This window comes from Carcharhinus amblyrhynchos, chromosome 13 (genome assembly GCF_965287045.1).
Source record: "Carcharhinus amblyrhynchos chromosome 13, sCarAmb.v2.hapA, whole genome shotgun sequence".
Taxonomy (NCBI): Eukaryota; Metazoa; Chordata; class Chondrichthyes; order Carcharhiniformes; family Carcharhinidae; genus Carcharhinus; species Carcharhinus amblyrhynchos.
Genome location: NC_137336.1, coordinates 69,581,598 through 69,602,842, shown reverse-complemented (window position 1 = coordinate 69,602,842; position 21,245 = coordinate 69,581,598).

Here is a 21,245-nt window from a genome sequence, read left to right as displayed (position 1 = left end):
AAACATTGGAACCTATTGTGGATTTCTTCAAACTTGCTGAACTCATCGAGATAAGGAGTTTAGCACTTTCTCATTTCACTGAGATACAGACATTTGCAGAATATCAGCCAAATGGCATTCACTCCTCGAAAGTATTCTGAGAAACTGTGGAACATATCGTGGATTTCTTCAATCTTGCTTAACTCACCGAGGCAAACTCTTTACCACTTTCTCATTTCATTGAGATACACACATTGGCAGAATATCAGCCAAATGGCATTCACTCCTTGAAAGTATCCTGAGAAACTTTGGAACCTAACGTGGATTTCTACAAACTTGCTGAACTCATCGAGATAAGGACTTTACCACTTTCTCATTCCATTGAGGTACATACATTTGCAGAATATCAGCCAAATGGCATTCACTCCTCGAAAGTATTCTGAGAAACTATGGAACCTAACGTGGATTTCTTCAAACTTGCTTAACTCACCAAGACAACCTCTTCAGCACTTTCTCATTTCATTGAGATACACACATGGGCAGAATATCAGCCAAATGGCATTCACTCCTCGAAAGTATTCTGAGAAACTTTGGAAGCTAAAGTGGATTTCTTCAAATTTGCTTAACTCACCAATACAAACACTTTACCACTTACTCATTTTATTGAGATACACACATTGGCAGAATTACAGCCAAATGGCATTCACTGCTCGAAGGTATTCAGCGAAACTTTGGAACTTATTGTGGATTTCTCCAACTTGCTGATCTCATCGAGATAAGCACTTTACCACTTTCTGAGTTCATTGAGATACACACATTGGCAGAATATCAGCCAAATGGCATTCACTGCTCGAATGTATTCAAAGAAATTATGATACCTATAGGGGATTTCTTCCAACTTACTGAACTCATCGAGATAAACACTTTACCACTTTCACATTTCATTGAAATACACACATTGGCAGAATATCAGCCATATGGCATTCACTACTCGACAGTATTCTAAGAAACTTTGGAAGCTATTTTGGATTTCCTCCAACTTGCTGAACTCATCGAGATAAGCGCTTTACCACTTTCTCATTTCATTGAGATACACATTGGCAGAATATCAGCCAAATGGCATTCACTACTCGCAGGCATTCAGAGAAACATTGGAACCTATTGTGGATTTCTTCAAACTTGCTGAACTCATCGAGATAAGGACTTTACCACTTCCTCATTTCATTGAGATACACAGTTCGGCAGAATATCAGCCAAATGGCATTCACTCCTCGAAAGTATTCTGGGAAACTATGGAACCTAACGTGGATTTCTTCAAACTTGCTTAACTCACCGAGACAAACACTTTGCCACTTTCTCATTTTATTGAGATACACACATTGGCAGAATATCAGCCAAATGGCATTCACTACTCGAAGGTATTCAGAGAAACATTGGAAAGTGTTGTGGATTTCTTCAAACTTGCTGAACTCATCGAGATAAGGACTTTACCGCTGTCTCATTTTATTGACATACACACATTGGCAGAATATCAGCCAAATAGCATTCACTACTCGAAGGTATTCTGAGAAACTTTGGAAGCTAAAGTGGATTTCTTCAAATTTGCTTAACTCACCAATACAAACACTTTACCACTTCCTCATTTTATTGAGATACACACATTGGCAGAAGTACAGCCAAATGGCATTCACTGCTCGAAGGTATTCAGCGAAACTTTGGAACTTATTGTGGATTTCTCCAACTTGCTGATCTCAACGAGATAAGCACTTTACCACTTTCTCAGTTCATTGAGATACACACATTGGCAGAATATCAGCCAAATGGCATTCACTGCTCGAAGGTATTCAAAGAAACTATGGTACCTATAGGGGATTTCTTCCAACTTGCTGAACTCATCGAGATAAACACTTTACGACTTTCACATTTCATTGAAATACACACATTGGCAGAATATCAGCCAAATGGCATTCACTCCTCGAAAGTATTCTGAGAAACATTGGAAAGTGTTGTGGATTTGTTCAAACTTGCTGAACTCATCGAGATAAGGACTTTACCACTAACTCACTTTATTGAGATACACACATTGGCAGAATATCAGCCAAATGGCAGTCACTACACGCAGGCATTCAGAGAAACATTGGAACCTATTGTGGATTTCTTCAAACTTGCTGAACTCATCAAGATAAGGACTTTACCACTTTCTCATTTCATTGAGATACACAGATCGGCAGAATATCAGCCAAATGGCATTCACTCCTCGAAAGTATTCTGGGAAACTATGGAACCTAATGTGGATTTCTTCAAACTTGCTTAACTCACCGAGACAAACGCTTTGCCACTTTCTCATTTTATTGAGATACACACATTGGCAGAATATCAGCCAAATGGCATTCACTACTCGAAGGTATTCAGAGAAACATTGGAAAGTGTTGTGGATTTCTTCAAACTTGCTGAACTCATCGAGATACGGACTTTACCACTTTCTCATTTCATTGAGATACAGACATTGGCAGAATATCAGGCAAATGGCATTCACTCCACGAAAGTATTCTGAGAAACTTTGGAAGCTAAAGTGGATTTCTTCAAATTTGCTTAACTCACCAATACAAACACTTTACCACTTCCTCATTTTATTGAGATACACACATTGGCAGAAGTACAGCCAAATGGCATTCACTGCTCGAAGGTATTCAGCGAAACTTTGGAACTTACTGTGGATTTCTCCAACTTGCTGATCTCATCGAGATAAGCACTTTACCACTTTCTCAGTTCATTGAGATACACACATTGGCAGAATAACAGCCAAATGGCATTCACTACTCGAAGGTATTCAGAGAAACATTGGAACCTATTGTGGATTTCTTCAAACTTGCTGAACTCATCGAGATAAGGACTTTAGCACTTTCTCATTTCACTGAGATACAGACATTTGCAGAATATCAGCCAAATGGCATTCACTCCTCGAAAGTATTCTGAGAAACTGTGGAACATAACGTGGATTTCTTCAATCTTGCTTAACTCACCGAGGCAAACTCTTTACCACTTTCTCATTTCATTGAGATACACACATTGGCAGAATATCAGCCAAATGGCATTCACTCCTTGAAAGTATCCTGAGAAACTTTGGAACCTAACGTGGATTTCGTCAAACTTGCTGAACTCATCGAGATAAGGACTTTACCACTTTCTCATTTCATTGAGGTACATACATTTGCAGAATATCAGCCAAATGGCATTCACTCCTCGAAAGTATTCTGAGAAACTATGGAACCTAACGTGGATTTCTTCCAACTTGCTTAACTCACCAAGACAAACTCTTCAGCACTTTCTCATTTCATTGAGATACACACATGGGCAGAATATCAGCCAAATGGCATTCACTCCTCGAAAGTATTCTGAGAAACTTTGGAAGCTAAAGTGGATTTCTTCAAATTTGCTTAACTCACCAATACAAACACTTTACCACTTCCTCATTTTATTGAGATACACACATTGGCAGAATTACAGCCAAATGGCATTCACTGCTCGAAGGTATTCAGCGAAACTTTGGAACTTATTGTGGATTTCTCCAACTTGCTGATCTCATCGAGATAAGCACTTTACCACTTTCTGAGTTCATTGAGATACACACACTGGCAGAATATCAGCCAAATGGCATTCACTGCTCGAAGGTATTCAAAGAAACTTTGGTACCTATAGGGGATTTCTTCCAACTTACTGAACTCATCGAGATAAACACTTTACCACTTTCACATTTCATTGAAATACACACATTGGCAGAATATCAGCCATATGGCATTCATACACGACAGTATTCTAAGAAACTTTGGAAGCTATTTTGGATTTCCTCCAACTTGCTGAACTCATCGAGATAAGCGCTTTACCACTTTCTCATTTCATTCAGACACACATTGGCAGAATATCAGCCAAATGGCATTCTCTACTCGCAGGCATTCAGAGAAACATTGGAACCTATTGTGGATTTCTTCAAACTTACTGAACTCATCGAGATAAGGACTTTACCACTTTCTCATTTCATTGAGATACACAGATCGGCAGAATATCAGCCAAATAGCATTCACTCCTCGAAAGTATTCTGGGAAACTATGGAACCTAACGTGGATTTCTTCAAACTTGCTTAACTCACCAAGACAAACTCTTCAGCACTTTCTCATTTCATTGAGATACACAGATCGGCAGAATATCAGCCAAATGGCATTCACTCCTCGAAAGTATTCTGGGAAACTATGGAACCTAACGTGGATTTCTTCAAACTTGCTTAACTCACCGAGACAAACGCTTTGCCACTTTCTCATTTTATTGAGATACACACATTGGCAGAATATCAGCCAAATGGCATTCACTACTCGAAGGTATTCAGAGAAACATTGGAAAGTGTTGTGGATTTCTTCAAACTTGCTGAACTCATCGAGATACGGACTTTACCACTTTCTCATTTCATTGAGATACAGACATTGGCAGAATATCAGGCAAATGGCATTCACTCCACGACAGTATTCTGAGAAACTTTGGAAGCTAAAGTGGATTTCTTCAAATTTGCTTAACTCACCAATACAAACACTTTACCACTTCCTCATTTTATTGAGATACACACATTGGCAGAAGTACAGCCAAATGGCATTCACTGCTCGAAGGTATTCAGCGAAACTTTGGAACTTATTGTGGATTTCTCCAACTTGCTGATCTCATCGAGATAAGCACTTTACCACTTTCTCAGTTCATTGAGATACACACATTGGCAGAATATCAGCCAAATGGCATTCACTACTCGAAGGTATTCAGAGAAACATTGGAACCTATTGTGGATTTCTTCAAACTTGCTGAACTCATCGAGATAAGGACTTTAGCACTTTCTCATTTCACTGAGATACAGACATTTGCAGAATATCAGCCAAATGGCATTCACTCCTCGAAAGTATTCTGAGAAACTGTGGAACATAACGTGGATTTCTTCAATCTTGCTTAACTCACCGAGGCAAACACTTTACCACTTTCTCATTTCATTGAGATACACACATTGGCAGAATATCAGCCAAATGGCATTCACTCCTTGAAAGTATTCTGAGAAACATTGGAAAGTGTTGTGGGTTTGTTCAAACTTGCTGAACTCATCGAGATAAGGACTTTACCACTAACTCACTTTATTGAGATACACACATTGGCAGAATATCAGCCAAATGGCAGTCACTACACGCAGGCATTCAGAGAAACATTGGAACCTATTGTGGATTTCTTCAAACTTGCTGAACTCATCAAGATAAGGACTTTACCACTTTCTCATTTCATTGAGATACACAGATCGGCAGAATATCAGCCAAATGGCATTCACTCCTCGAAAGTATTCTGGGAAACTATGGAACCTAATGTGGATTTCTTCAAACTTGCTTAACTCACCGAGACAAACGCTTTGCCACTTTCTCATTTTATTGAGATACACACATTGGCAGAATATCAGCCAAATGGCATTCACTACTCGAAGGTATTCAGAGAAACATTGGAAAGTGTTGTGGATTTCTTCAAACTTGCTGAACTCATCGAGATACGGACTTTACCACTTTCTCATTTCATTGAGATACAGACATTGGCAGAATATCAGGCAAATGGCATTCACTCCACGAAAGTATTCTGAGAAACTTTGGAAGCTAAAGTGGATTTCTTCAAATTTGCTTAACTCACCAATACAAACACTTTACCACTTCCTCATTTTATTGAGATACACACATTGGCAGAAGTACAGCCAAATGGCATTCACTGCTCGAAGGTATTCAGCGAAACTTTGGAACTTACTGTGGATTTCTCCAACTTGCTGATCTCATCGAGATAAGCACTTTACCACTTTCTCAGTTCATTGAGATACACACATTGGCAGAATAACAGCCAAATGGCATTCACTACTCGAAGGTATTCAGAGAAACATTGGAACCTATTGTGGATTTCTTCAAACTTGCTGAACTCATCGAGATAAGGAGTTTAGCACTTTCTCATTTCACTGAGATACAGACATTTGCAGAATATCAGCCAAATGGCATTCACTCCTCGAAAGTATTCTGAGAAACTGTGGAACATATCGTGGATTTCTTCAATCTTGCTTAACTCACCGAGGCAAACTCTTTACCACTTTCTCATTTCATTGAGATACACACATTGGCAGAATATCAGCCAAATGGCATTCACTCCTTGAAAGTATCCTGAGAAACTTTGGAACCTAACGTGGATTTCTACAAACTTGCTGAACTCATCGAGATAAGGACTTTACCACTTTCTCATTCCATTGAGGTACATACATTTGCAGAATATCAGCCAAATGGCATTCACTCCTCGAAAGTATTCTGAGAAACTATGGAACCTAACGTGGATTTCTTCAAACTTGCTTAACTCACCAAGACAACCTCTTCAGCACTTTCTCATTTCATTGAGATACACACATGGGCAGAATATCAGCCAAATGGCATTCACTCCTCGAAAGTATTCTGAGAAACTTTGGAAGCTAAAGTGGATTTCTTCAAATTTGCTTAACTCACCAATACAAACACTTTACCACTTCCTCATTTTATTGAGATACACACATTGGCAGAATTACAGCCAAATGGCATTCACTGCTCGAAGGTATTCAGCGAAACTTTGGAACTTATTGTGGATTTCTCCAACTTGCTGATCTCATCGAGATAAGCACTTTACCACTTTCTGAGTTCATTGAGATACACACATTGGCAGAATATCAGCCAAATGGCATTCACTGCTCGAATGTATTCAAAGAAATTATGATACCTATAGGGGATTTCTTCCAACTTACTGAACTCATCGAGATAAACACTTTACCACTTTCACATTTCATTGAAATACACACATTGGCAGAATATCAGCCATATGGCATTCACTACTCGACAGTATTCTAAGAAACTTTGGAAGCTATTTTGGATTTCCTCCAACTTGCTGAACTCATCGAGATAAGCGCTTTACCACTTTCTCATTTCATTGAGATACACATTGGCAGAATATCAGCCAAATGGCATTCACTACTCGCAGGCATTCAGAGAAACATTGGAACCTATTGTGGATTTCTTCAAACTTGCTGAACTCATCGAGATAAGGACTTTACCACTTCCTCATTTCATTGAGATACACAGTTCGGCAGAATATCAGCCAAATGGCATTCACTCCTCGAAAGTATTCTGGGAAACTATGGAACCTAACGTGGATTTCTTCAAACTTGCTTAACTCACCGAGACAAACACTTTGCCACTTTCTCATTTTATTGAGATACACACATTGGCAGAATATCAGCCAAATGGCATTCACTACTCGAAGGTATTCAGAGAAACATTGGAAAGTGTTGTGGATTTCTTCAAACTTGCTGAACTCATCGAGATAAGGACTTTACCGCTGTCTCATTTTATTGACATACACACATTGGCAGAATATCAGCCAAATAGCATTCACTACTCGAAGGTATTCTGAGAAACTTTGGAAGCTAAAGTGGATTTCTTCAAATTTGCTTAACTCACCAATACAAACACTTTACCACTTCCTCATTTTATTGAGATACACACATTGGCAGAAGTACAGCCAAATGGCATTCACTGCTCGAAGGTATTCAGCGAAACTTTGGAACTTATTGTGGATTTCTCCAACTTGCTGATCTCAACGAGATAAGCACTTTACCACTTTCTCAGTTCATTGAGATACACACATTGGCAGAATATCAGCCAAATGGCATTCACTGCTCGAAGGTATTCAAAGAAACTATGGTACCTATAGGGGATTTCTTCCAACTTGCTGAACTCATCGAGATAAACACTTTACGACTTTCACATTTCATTGAAATACACACATTGGCAGAATATCAGCCAAATGGCATTCACTCCTCGAAAGTATTCTGAGAAACATTGGAAAGTGTTGTGGATTTGTTCAAACTTGCTGAACTCATCGAGATAAGGACTTTACCACTAACTCACTTTATTGAGATACACACATTGGCAGAATATCAGCCAAATGGCAGTCACTACACGCAGGCATTCAGAGAAACATTGGAACCTATTGTGGATTTCTTCAAACTTGCTGAACTCATCAAGATAAGGACTTTACCACTTTCTCATTTCATTGAGATACACAGATCGGCAGAATATCAGCCAAATGGCATTCACTCCTCGAAAGTATTCTGGGAAACTATGGAACCTAATGTGGATTTCTTCAAACTTGCTTAACTCACCGAGACAAACGCTTTGCCACTTTCTCATTTTATTGAGATACACACATTGGCAGAATATCAGCCAAATGGCATTCACTACTCGAAGGTATTCAGAGAAACATTGGAAAGTGTTGTGGATTTCTTCAAACTTGCTGAACTCATCGAGATACGGACTTTACCACTTTCTCATTTCATTGAGATACAGACATTGGCAGAATATCAGGCAAATGGCATTCACTCCACGAAAGTATTCTGAGAAACTTTGGAAGCTAAAGTGGATTTCTTCAAATTTGCTTAACTCACCAATACAAACACTTTACCACTTCCTCATTTTATTGAGATACACACATTGGCAGAAGTACAGCCAAATGGCATTCACTGCTCGAAGGTATTCAGCGAAACTTTGGAACTTATTGTGGATTTCTCCAACTTGCTGATCTCATCGAGATAAGCACTTTACCACTTTCTCAGTTCATTGAGATACACACATTGGCAGAATAACAGCCAAATGGCATTCACTACTCGAAGGTATTCAGAGAAACATTGGAACCTATTGTGGATTTCTTCAAACTTGCTGAACTCATCGAGATAAGGACTTTAGCACTTTCTCATTTCACTGAGATACAGACATTTGCAGAATATCAGCCAAATGGCATTCACTCCTCGAAAGTATTCTGAGAAACTGTGGAACATAACGTGGATTTCTTCAATCTTGCTTAACTCACCGAGGCAAACTCTTTACCACTTTCTCATTTCATTGAGATACACACATTGGCAGAATATCAGCCAAATGGCATTCACTCCTTGAAAGTATCCTGAGAAACTTTGGAACCTAACGTGGATTTCGTCAAACTTGCTGAACTCATCGAGATAAGGACTTTACCACTTTCTCATTTCATTGAGGTACATACATTTGCAGAATATCAGCCAAATGGCATTCACTCCTCGAAAGTATTCTGAGAAACTATGGAACCTAACGTGGATTTCTTCCAACTTGCTTAACTCACCAAGACAAACTCTTCAGCACTTTCTCATTTCATTGAGATACACACATGGGCAGAATATCAGCCAAATGGCATTCACTCCTCGAAAGTATTCTGAGAAACTTTGGAAGCTAAAGTGGATTTCTTCAAATTTGCTTAACTCACCAATACAAACACTTTACCACTTCCTCATTTTATTGAGATACACACATTGGCAGAATTACAGCCAAATGGCATTCACTGCTCGAAGGTATTCAGCGAAACTTTGGAACTTATTGTGGATTTCTCCAACTTGCTGATCTCATCGAGATAAGCACTTTACCACTTTCTGAGTTCATTGAGATACACACACTGGCAGAATATCAGCCAAATGGCATTCACTGCTCGAAGGTATTCAAAGAAACTTTGGTACCTATAGGGGATTTCTTCCAACTTACTGAACTCATCGAGATAAACACTTTACCACTTTCACATTTCATTGAAATACACACATTGGCAGAATATCAGCCATATGGCATTCATACACGACAGTATTCTAAGAAACTTTGGAAGCTATTTTGGATTTCCTCCAACTTGCTGAACTCATCGAGATAAGCGCTTTACCACTTTCTCATTTCATTCAGACACACATTGGCAGAATATCAGCCAAATGGCATTCTCTACTCGCAGGCATTCAGAGAAACATTGGAACCTATTGTGGATTTCTTCAAACTTGCTGAACTCATCGAGATAAGGACTTTACCACTTTCTCATTTCATTGAGATACACAGATCGGCAGAATATCAGCCAAATAGCATTCACTCCTCGAAAGTATTCTGGGAAACTATGGAACCTAACGTGGATTTCTTCAAACTTGCTTAACTCACCAAGACAAACTCTTCAGCACTTTCTCATTTCATTGAGATACACAGATCGGCAGAATATCAGCCAAATGGCATTCACTCCTCGAAAGTATTCTGGGAAACTATGGAACCTAACGTGGATTTCTTCAAACTTGCTTAACTCACCGAGACAAACGCTTTGCCACTTTCTCATTTTATTGAGATACACACATTGGCAGAATATCAGCCAAATGGCATTCACTACTCGAAGGTATTCAGAGAAACATTGGAAAGTGTTGTGGATTTCTTCAAACTTGCTGAACTCATCGAGATACGGACTTTACCACTTTCTCATTTCATTGAGATACAGACATTGGCAGAATATCAGGCAAATGGCATTCACTCCACGACAGTATTCTGAGAAACTTTGGAAGCTAAAGTGGATTTCTTCAAATTTGCTTAACTCACCAATAGAAACACTTTACCACTTCCTCATTTTATTGAGATACACACATTGGCAGAAGTACAGCCAAATGGCATTCACTGCTCGAAGGTATTCAGCGAAACTTTGGAACTTATTGTGGATTTCTCCAACTTGCTGATCTCATCGAGATAAGCACTTTACCACTTTCTCAGTTCATTGAGATACACACATTGGCAGAATATCAGCCAAATGGCATTCACTACTCGAAGGTATTCAGAGAAACATTGGAACTTATTGTGGATTTCTTCAAACTTGCTGAACTCATCGAGATAAGGACTTTAGCACTTTCTCATTTCACTGAGATACAGACATTTGCAGAATATCAGCCAAATGGCATTCACTCCTCGAAAGTATTCTGAGAAACTGTGGAACATAACGTGGATTTCTTCAATCTTGCTTAACTCACCGAGGCAAACACTTTACCACTTTCTCATTTCATTGAGATACACACATTGGCAGAATATCAGCCAAATGGCATTCACTCCTTGAAAGTATCCTGAGAAACTTTGGAACCTAACGTGGATTTCTACAAACTTGCTGAACTCATCGAGATAAGGACTTTACCACTTTCTCATTCCATTGAGGTACATACATTTGCAGAATATCAGCCAAATGTCATTCACTCCTCGAAAGTATTCTGAGAAACTATGGAACCTAACGTGGATTTCTTCAAACTTGCTTAACTCACCAAGACAAACTCTTCAGCACTTTCTCATTTCATTGAGATACACACATGGGCAGAATATCAGCCAAATGGCATTCACTCCTCGAAAGTATTCTGAGAAACTTTGGAAGCTAAAGTGGATTTCTTCAAATTTGCTTAACTCACCAATACAAACACTTTACCACTTCCTCATTTTATTGAGATACACACATTGGCAGAATTACAGCCAAATGGCATTCACTGCTCGAAGGTATTCAGCGAAACTTTGGAACTTATTGTGGATTTCTCCAACTTGCTGATCTCATCGAGATAAGCACTTTACCACTTTCTGAGTTCATTGAGATACACACATTGGCAGAATATCAGCCAAATGGCATTCACTGCTCGAATGTATTCAAAGAAACTATGGTACCTATAGGGGATTTCTTCCAACTTACTGAACTCATCGAGATAAACACTTTACCACTTTCACATTTCATTGAAATACACACATTGGCAGAATATCAGCCATATGGCATTCACTACTCGACAGTATTCTAAGAAACTTTGGAAGCTATTTTGGATTTCCTCCAACTTGCTGAACTCATCGAGATAAGCGCTTTACCACTTTCTCATTTCATTGAGATACACATTGGCAGAATATCAGCCAAATGGCATTCACTACTCGCAGGCATTCAGAGAAACATTGGAACCTATTGTGGATTTCTTCAAACTTGCTGAACTCATCGAGATAAGGACTTTACCACTTCCTCATTTCATTGAGATACACAGATCGGCAGAATATCAGCCAAATGGCATTCACTCCTCGAAAGTATTCTGGGAAACTATGGAACCTAACGTGGATTTCTTCAAACTTGCTTAACTCACCGAGACAAACACTTTGCCACTTTCTCATTTTATTGAGATACACACATTGGCAGAATATCAGCCAAATGGCATTCACTACTCGAAGGTATTCAGAGAAACATTGGAAAGTGTTGTGGATTTCTTCAAACTTGCTGAACTCATCGAGATAAGGACTTTACCGCTGTCTCATTTTATTGAGATACACACATTGGCAGAATATCAGCCAAATAGCATTCACTACTCGAAGGTATTCTGAGAAACATTGGAACCTATTGTGGATTTCTTCAAACTTGCTGAACTCATCGAGATAAGGACTTTACCGCTTTCTCATTTTATTCAGATACACACATTGGCAGAATATCAGCCAAATTGCATTCACTACTCGCAGGCATTCAGAGAAACATTGGAACCTATTGTGGATTTCTTCAAACTTGCTGAACTCATCGAGATAAGGACTTTACCATTATCTCATTTCATTGAGATACAGACATTGGCAGAATATCAGCCAAATGGCATTCACTCTTCGAAAGTATTCTGAGAAACTTTGGAACCTAACGTGGAATTCTTGCAACTTGCTGAACTCATCGAGATAAGCACTTTACCACTTTCTCATTTCATTGAGATACACACATTGGCAGAATATCAGCCAAATAGCATTCACTACGCCATGGCATTCAGAGAAACATTGGAACCTATTGTGGATTTTTTCAACTTTGCTGAATTTATCGACATTAGGACTTTACCACTTTCTCATTTCACTGTGTACACACATTGGCAGCATATCAGCCAAATGGCATTCACTACTCGAAAGTATTCTGAGAAACTTTGGAACCTAACGTGGATTTCTTCAAACTTGCTTAACTCTCCGAGACAAACACTTTACCACTTTCTCATTTCATTGAGATTCACACATTGGCAGAATATCAGCCAAATGGCATTCACTACTCGGAGGTATTCAGAGAAACATTGCAAAGTGTTGTGGATTTCTACAAACTTGCTGAACTCATCGAGATAAGGACTTTAGCACTTTCTCATTTCGCTGAGATAGAGACATTTGCAGAATATCAGCCAAATGGCATTCACTCCTCGTAAAGTATTCTGAGAAACTTTGGAACCTATTGTGGATTTCTTTAAACTTGCTGAACTCATCGAGATAATGACTTTACCACTTTCTCATTTTATTGAGATACACAGATTGGCAGAATATCAGCCAAATGGCATTCACTCCTCGAAAGTATTCTAAGACACTTTGGAACCTAACGTGGATTTCTTCAAACTTGCTGAATTCATTTAGATAACGACTTTACCACTTTCTCATTTCATTGAGATACACACATTGGCAGAATATCAGCCAAATGGCATTCACTACTCGGAGGTATTCAGAGAAACATTGCAAAGTGTTGTGGATTTCTTCAAACTTGCTGTACTCATCGAGATAAGGTCTTTAGCACAATCTCATTTCACTGAGATACAGACATTTGCAGAATATCAGCCAAATGGCATTCACTCCTCGAAAGTATTCTGAGAAACTATGGAACATAACGTGGATTTCTTCAAACTTGCTTAACTCACCGAGGCAAACACTTTACCACTTTCTCATTTCATTGAGATAGACACATTGGCAGAATATCAGCCAAATGGCATTCACTACTCGAAGATATTCAGTGAAACATTGGAAAGTGTTGTGGATTTCTTCAAACTTGCTGAACTCACCGAGATAAGGGCTTTACCACTTTCTCACTTTATTGAGATACACACATTGGCATAATATCAGCCAAATGGCATTCACTACTCGGAGGTATTCAGAGAAACATTGCAAAGTGTTGTGGATTTCTTCAAACTTGCTGCACATCGAGATAAGGACTTTAGCACTTTCTCATTTCAATGAGATACAGACATTTGCAGAATATCAGCCAAATGGCATTCACTACTCGAAAGTATTCTGAGAAACTATGGAACATAACTTGGATTTCTTCAAACTTGCTTAACTCACCGAGGCAAAAACTTTACCACTTTCTCATTTCTTTGAGATACACACATTGGCAGAATATCAGCCAAATGGCATTCACTACTCGAAGGTTTTCACAGAAACATTGAAAGTGCTGTGGATTTCTTCGAACTTGCTGAACTCATCGAGATAAGGACTTTACCACTTTCTCATTTTATTGAGATACACACATTGGCAGCATATCAGCCAAATGGCATTCAGTACTCGCAGGCATTCAGCGAAACATTGTGGAACCTATTGTGGATTTCATCAATCTTGCTGAACTCATCGAGATAAAGACTTTACGACTTTCTCCTTTCATTGAGTTACAGACATTGGCAGAATATCAGCCAAATGGCATTCACTCCTCGAAAGTATTCTGAGAAACTGTGGAACATAACGTGGATTTCTTCAAACTTGCTTAACTCACCAATACAAACACTTTACCACTTCCTCATTTTATTGAGATACACACATTGGCAGAATATCAGCCAAATGGCATTCACTCCTTGAAAGTATCCTGAGAAACTTTGGAACCTAACGTGGATTTCTTCAAACTTGCTGAACTCATCGAGATAACGACTTTACCACTTTCTCATTTCATTGAGGTACATACATTTGCAGAATATCAGCTAAATGGCATTCACTCCTCGAAAGTATTCTGAGAAACTATGGAACCTAACGTGGATTTCTTCAAACTTGCTTAACTCACCAAGACAAACTCTTCAGCACTTTCTCATTTCATTGAGATACACACATGGGCAGAATATCAGCCAAATGGCATTCACTCCTCGAAAGTATTCTGAGAAACTTTGGAAGCTAAAATGGATTTCTTCAAATTTGCTTAACTCACCAATACAAACACTTTACCACTTCCTCATTTTATTGAGATACACACATTGGCAGAAGTACAGCCAAATGGCATTCACTGCTCGAAGGTATTCAGCGAAACTTTGGAACTTATTGTGGATTTCTCCAACTTGCTGATCTCAACGAGATAAGCACTTTACCACTTTCTCAGTTCATTGAGATACACACATTGGCAGAATATCAGCCAAATGGCATTCACTGCTCGAAGGTATTCAAAGAAACTATGGTACCTATAGGGGATTTCTTCCAACTTGCTGAACTCATCGAGATAAACACTTTACGACTTTCACATTTCATTGAAATACACACATTGGCAGAATATCAGCCAAATGGCATTCACTCCTCGAAAGTATTCTGAGAAACATTGGAAAGTGTTGTGGATTTGTTCAAACTTGCTGAACTCATCGAGATAAGGACTTTACCACTGTCTCACTTTATTGAGATACACACATTGGCAGAATATCAGCCAAATGGCAGTCACTACACGCAGGCATTCAGAGAAACATTGGAACCTATTGTGGATTTCTTCAAACTTGCTGAACTCATCAAGATAAGGACTTTACCACTTTCTCATTTCATTGAGATACACAGATCGGCAGAATATCAGCCAAATGGCATTCACTCCTCGAAAGTATTCTGGGAAACTATGGAACCTAATGTGGATTTCTTCAAACTTGCTTAACTCACCGAGACAAACGCTTTGCCACTTTCTCATTTTATTGAGATACACACATTGGCAGAATATCAGCCAAATGGCATTCACTACTCGAAGGTATTCAGAGAAACATTGGAAAGTGTTGTGGATTTCTTCAAACTTGCTGAACTCATCGAGATACGGACTTTACCACTTTCTCATTTCATTGAGATACAGACATTGGCAGAATATCAGGCAAATGGCATTCACTCCACGAAAGTATTCTGAGAAACTTTGGAAGCTAAAGTGGATTTCTTCAAATTTGCTTAACTCACCAATACAAACACTTTACCACTTCCTCATTTTATTGAGATACACACATTGGCAGAAGTACAGCCAAATGGCATTCACTGCTCGAAGGTATTCAGCGAAACTTTGGAACTTACTGTGGATTTCTCCAACTTGCTGATCTCATCGAGATAAGCACTTTACCACTTTCTCAGTTCATTGAGATACACACATTGGCAGAATAACAGCCAAATGGCATTCACTACTCGAAGGTATTCAGAGAAACATTGGAACCTATTGTGGATTTCTTCAAACTTGCTGAACTCATCGAGATAAGGACTTTAGCACTTTCTAATTTCACTGAGATACAGACATTTGCAGAATATCAGCCAAATGGCATTCACTCCTCGAAAGTATTCTGAGAAACTGTGGAACATAACGTGGATTTCTTCAATCTTGCTTAACTCACCGAGGCAAACTCTTTACCACTTTCTCATTTCATTGAGATACACACATTGGCAGAATATCAGCCAAATGGCATTCACTCCTTGAAAGTATCCTGAGAAACTTTGGAACCTAACGTGGATTTCGTCAAACTTGCTGAACTCATCGAGATAAGGACTTTACCACTTTCTCATTTCATTGAGGTACATACTTTTGCAGAATATCAGCCAAATGGCATTCACTCCTCGAAAGTATTCTGAGAAACTATGGAACCTAACGTGGATTTCTTCCAACTTGCTTAACTCACCAAGACAAACTCTTCAGCACTTTCTCATTTCATTGAGATACACACATGGGCAGAATATCAGCCAAATGGCATTCACTCCTCGAAAGTATTCTGAGAAACTTTGGAAGCTAAAGTGGATTTCTTCAAATTTGCTTAACTCACCAATACAAACACTTTACCACTTCCTCATTTTATTGAGATACACACATTGGCAGAATCACAGCCAAATGGCATTCACTGCTCGAAGGTATTCAGCGAAACTTTGGAACTTATTGTGGATTTCTCCAACTTGCTGATCTCATCGAGATAAGCACTTTACCACTTTCTGAGTTCATTGAGATACACACACTGGCAGAATATCAGCCAAATGGCATTCACTGCTCGAAGGTATTCAAAGAAACTTTGGTACCTATAGGGGATTTCTTCCAACTTACTGAACTCATCGAGATAAACACTTTACCACTTTCACATTTCATTGAAATACACACATTGGCAGAATATCAGCCATATGGCATTCATACACGACAGTATTCTAAGAAACTTTGGAAGCTATTTTGGATTTCCTCCAACTTGCTGAACTCATCGAGATAAGCGCTTTACCACTTTCTCATTTCATTCAGACACACATTGGCAGAATATCAGCCAAATGGCATTCTCTACTCGCAGGCATTCAGAGAAACATTGGAACCTATTGTGGATTTCTTCAAACTTGCTGAACTCATCGAGATAAGGACTTTACCACTTTCTCATTTCATTGAGATACACAGATCGGCAGAATATCAGCCAAATAGCATTCACTCCTCGAAAGTATTCTGGGAAACTATGGAACCTAACGTGGATTTCTTCAAACTTGCTTAACTCACCAAGACAAACTCTTCAGCACTTTCTCATTTCATTGAGATACACAGATCGGCAGAATATCAGCCAAATGGCATTCACTCCTCGAAAGTATTCTGGGAAACTATGGAACCTAACGTGGATTTCTTCAAACTTGCTTAACTCACCGAGACAAACGCTTTGCCACTTTCTCATTTTATTGAGATACACACATTGGCAGAATATCAGCCAAATGGCATTCACTACTCGAAGGTATTCAGAGAAACATTGGAAAGTGTTGTGGATTTCTTCAAACTTGCTGAACTCATCGAGATACGGACTTTACCACTTTCTCATTTCATTGAGATACAGACATTGGCAGAATATCAGGCAAATGGCATTCACTCCACGACAGTATTCTGAGAAACTTTGGAAGCTAAAGTGGATTTCTTCAAATTTGCTTAACTCACCAATACAAACACTTTACCACTTCCTCATTTTATTGAGATACACACATTGGCAGAAGTACAGCCAAATGGCATTCACTGCTCGAAGGTATTCAGCGAAACTTTGGAACTTATTGTGGATTTCTCCAACTTGCTGATCTCATCGAGATAAGCACTTTACCACTTTCTCAGTTCATTGAGATACACACATTGGCAGAATATCAGCCAAATGGCATTCACTACTCGAAGGTATTCAGAGAAACATTGGAACCTATTGTGGATTTCTTCAAACTTGCTGAACTCATCGAGATAAGGACTTTAGCACTTTCTCATTTCACTGAGATACAGACATTTGCAGAATATCAGCCAAATGGCATTCACTCCTCGAAAGTATTCTGAGAAACTGTGGAACATAACGTGGATTTCTTCAATCTTGCTTAACTCACCGAGGCAAACACTTTACCACTTTCTCATTTCATTGAGATACACACATTGGCAGAATATCAGCCAAATGGCATTCACTCCTTGAAAGTATCCTGAGAAACTTTGGAACCTAACGTGGATTTCTACAAACTTGCTGAACTCATCGAGATAAGGACTTTACCACTTTCTCATTCCATTGAGGTACATACATTTGCAGAATATCAGCCAAATGGCATTCACTCCTCGAAAGTATTCTGAGAAACTATGGAACCTAACGTGGATTTCTTCAAACTTGCTTAACTCACCAAGACAAACTCTTCAGCACTTTCTCATTTCATTGAGATACACAGATCGGCAGAATATCAGCCAAATGGCATTCACTCCTCGAAAGTATTCTGGGAAACTATGGAACCTAACGTGGATTTCTTCAAACTTGCTTAACTCACCGAGACAAACGCTTTGCCACTTTCTCATTTTATTGAGATACACACATTGGCAGAATATCAGCCAAATGGCATTCACTACTCGAAGGTATTCAGAGAAACATTGGAAAGTGTTGTGGATTTCTTCAAACTTGCTGAACTCATCGAGATACGGACTTTACCACTTTCTCATTTCATTGAGATACAGACATTGGCAGAATATCAGGCAAATGGCATTCACTCCACGACAGTATTCTGAGAAACTTTGGAAGCTAAAGTGGATTTCTTCAAATTTGCTTAACTCACCAATACAAACACTTTACCACTTCCTCATTTTATTGAGATACACACATTGGCAGAAGTACAGCCAAATGGCATTCACTGCTCGAAGGTATTCAGCGAAACTTTGGAACTTATTGTGGATTTCTCCAACTTGCTGATCTCATCGAGATAAGCACTTTACCACTTTCTCAGTTCATTGAGATACACACATTGGCAGAATATCAGCCAAATGGCATTCACTACTCGAAGGTATTCAGAGAAACATTGGAACCTATTGTGGATTTCTTCAAACTTGCTGAACTCATCGAGATAAGGACTTTAGCACTTTCTCATTTCACTGAGATACAGACATTTGCAGAATATCAGCCAAATGGCATTCACTCCTCGAAAGTATTCTGAGAAACTGTGGAACATAACGTGGATTTCTTCAATCTTGCTTAACTCACCGAGGCAAACACTTTACCACTTTCTCATTTCATTGAGATACACACATTGGCAGAATATCAGCCAAATGGCATTCACTCCTTGAAAGTATCCTGAGAAACTTTGGAACCTAACGTGGATTTCTACAAACTTGCTGAACTCATCGAGATAAGGACTTTACCACTTTCTCATTCCATTGAGGTACATACATTTGCAGAATATCAGCCAAATGGCATTCACTCCTCGAAAGTATTCTGAGAAACTATGGAACCTAACGTGGATTTCTTCAAACTTGCTTAACTCACCAAGACAAACTCTTCAGCACTTTCTCATTTCATTGAGATACACACATGGGCAGAATATCAGCCAAATGGCATTCACTCCTCGAAAGTATTCTGAGAAACTTTGGAAGCTAAAGTGGATTTCTTCAAATTTGCTTAACTCACCAATACAAACACTTTACCACTTCCTCATTTTATTGAGATACACACATTGGCAGAATTACAGCCAAATGGCATTCACTGCTCGAAGGTATTCAGCGAAACTTTGGAACTTATTGTGGATTTCTCCAACTTGCTGATCTCATCGAGATAAGCACTTTACCACTTTCTGAGTTCATTGAGATACACACATTGGCAGAATATCAGCCAAATGGCATTCACTGCTCGAAGGTATTCAAAGAAACTATGGTACCTATAGGGGATTTCTTCCAACTTACTGAACTCATCGAGATAAACACTTTACCACTTTCACATTTCATTGAAATACACACATTGGCAGAATATCAGCCAAATGGCATTCACTCCTCGAAAGTATTCTGAGAAACATTGGAATTTGTTGTGGATTTCTTCAAACTTGCTGAACTCATCGAGATAAGGACTTTACCACTTACTCACTTTATTGAGATACACACATTGGCAGAATATCAGCCAAATGGCAGTCACTACTCGCAGGCATTCAGAGAAACATTGGAACCTATTGTGGATTTCTTCAAACTTGCTGAACTCATCAAGATAAGGAGTTTACCACTTTCTCATTTCATTGAGATACACAGATCGGCAGAATATCAGCCAAATGGCATTCACTCCTCGAAAGTATTCTGAGAAACTTTGGAACCGGACGTGGATTTCTTCAAACTTGCTTAACTCACCGATACAAACACTTTACCACTTTCTCATTTTATTGAGATACACACATTGGCAGAATATCAGCCAAATAGCATTCACTACTCGAAGGTATTCAGAGAGACATTGGAACATACTGTGGATTTCTTCAAACTTGCTGAACTCATCGAGATAAGGACTTTACCACTTTCTGATTTCATTGAGATACTTACATTGGCAGAACATCAGCCAAATGGCATTAACTCCTTGTAAGTATTCACATAAACATTGGAACCTAACGTGGATTTCTTCAAACTTCCTGAACTCATCGGGATAAAGACTTTACCTTTGTCTCATTTTATTGAGAAACACACATTGGCAGAATATCAGCCAAGTGGCATTCACTACTCGAAGGTATTCCGAGAAACATTGGAAAGTGTTGTGGATTTCTTCAAACTTGCTGAACTCATCGAGATAAGGACTTTACCGCTTTCTCATTTTATTGAGATACACACATTGGCAGAATATCAGCCAAATGGCATTCACTACTCGAAAGTATTCTGAGAAACTTTGGAACCTAACGTGGATTTCTTCAAACTTGCTTAACTCACCGAGACAAACACTTTACCACTTTCTCATTTTATCGAGATACACACATTGGCAGAATATCAGCCAAATGGCATTCACTACTCGAAGGTATTCAGAGAAACATTGGAAAGTGTTGTGGATTTCTTCAAACTTGCTGAACTCATCGAGATACGGACTTTACCACTTTCTCATTTCATTGAGATACAGACATTGGCAGAATATCAGGCAAATGGCATTCACTCCACGA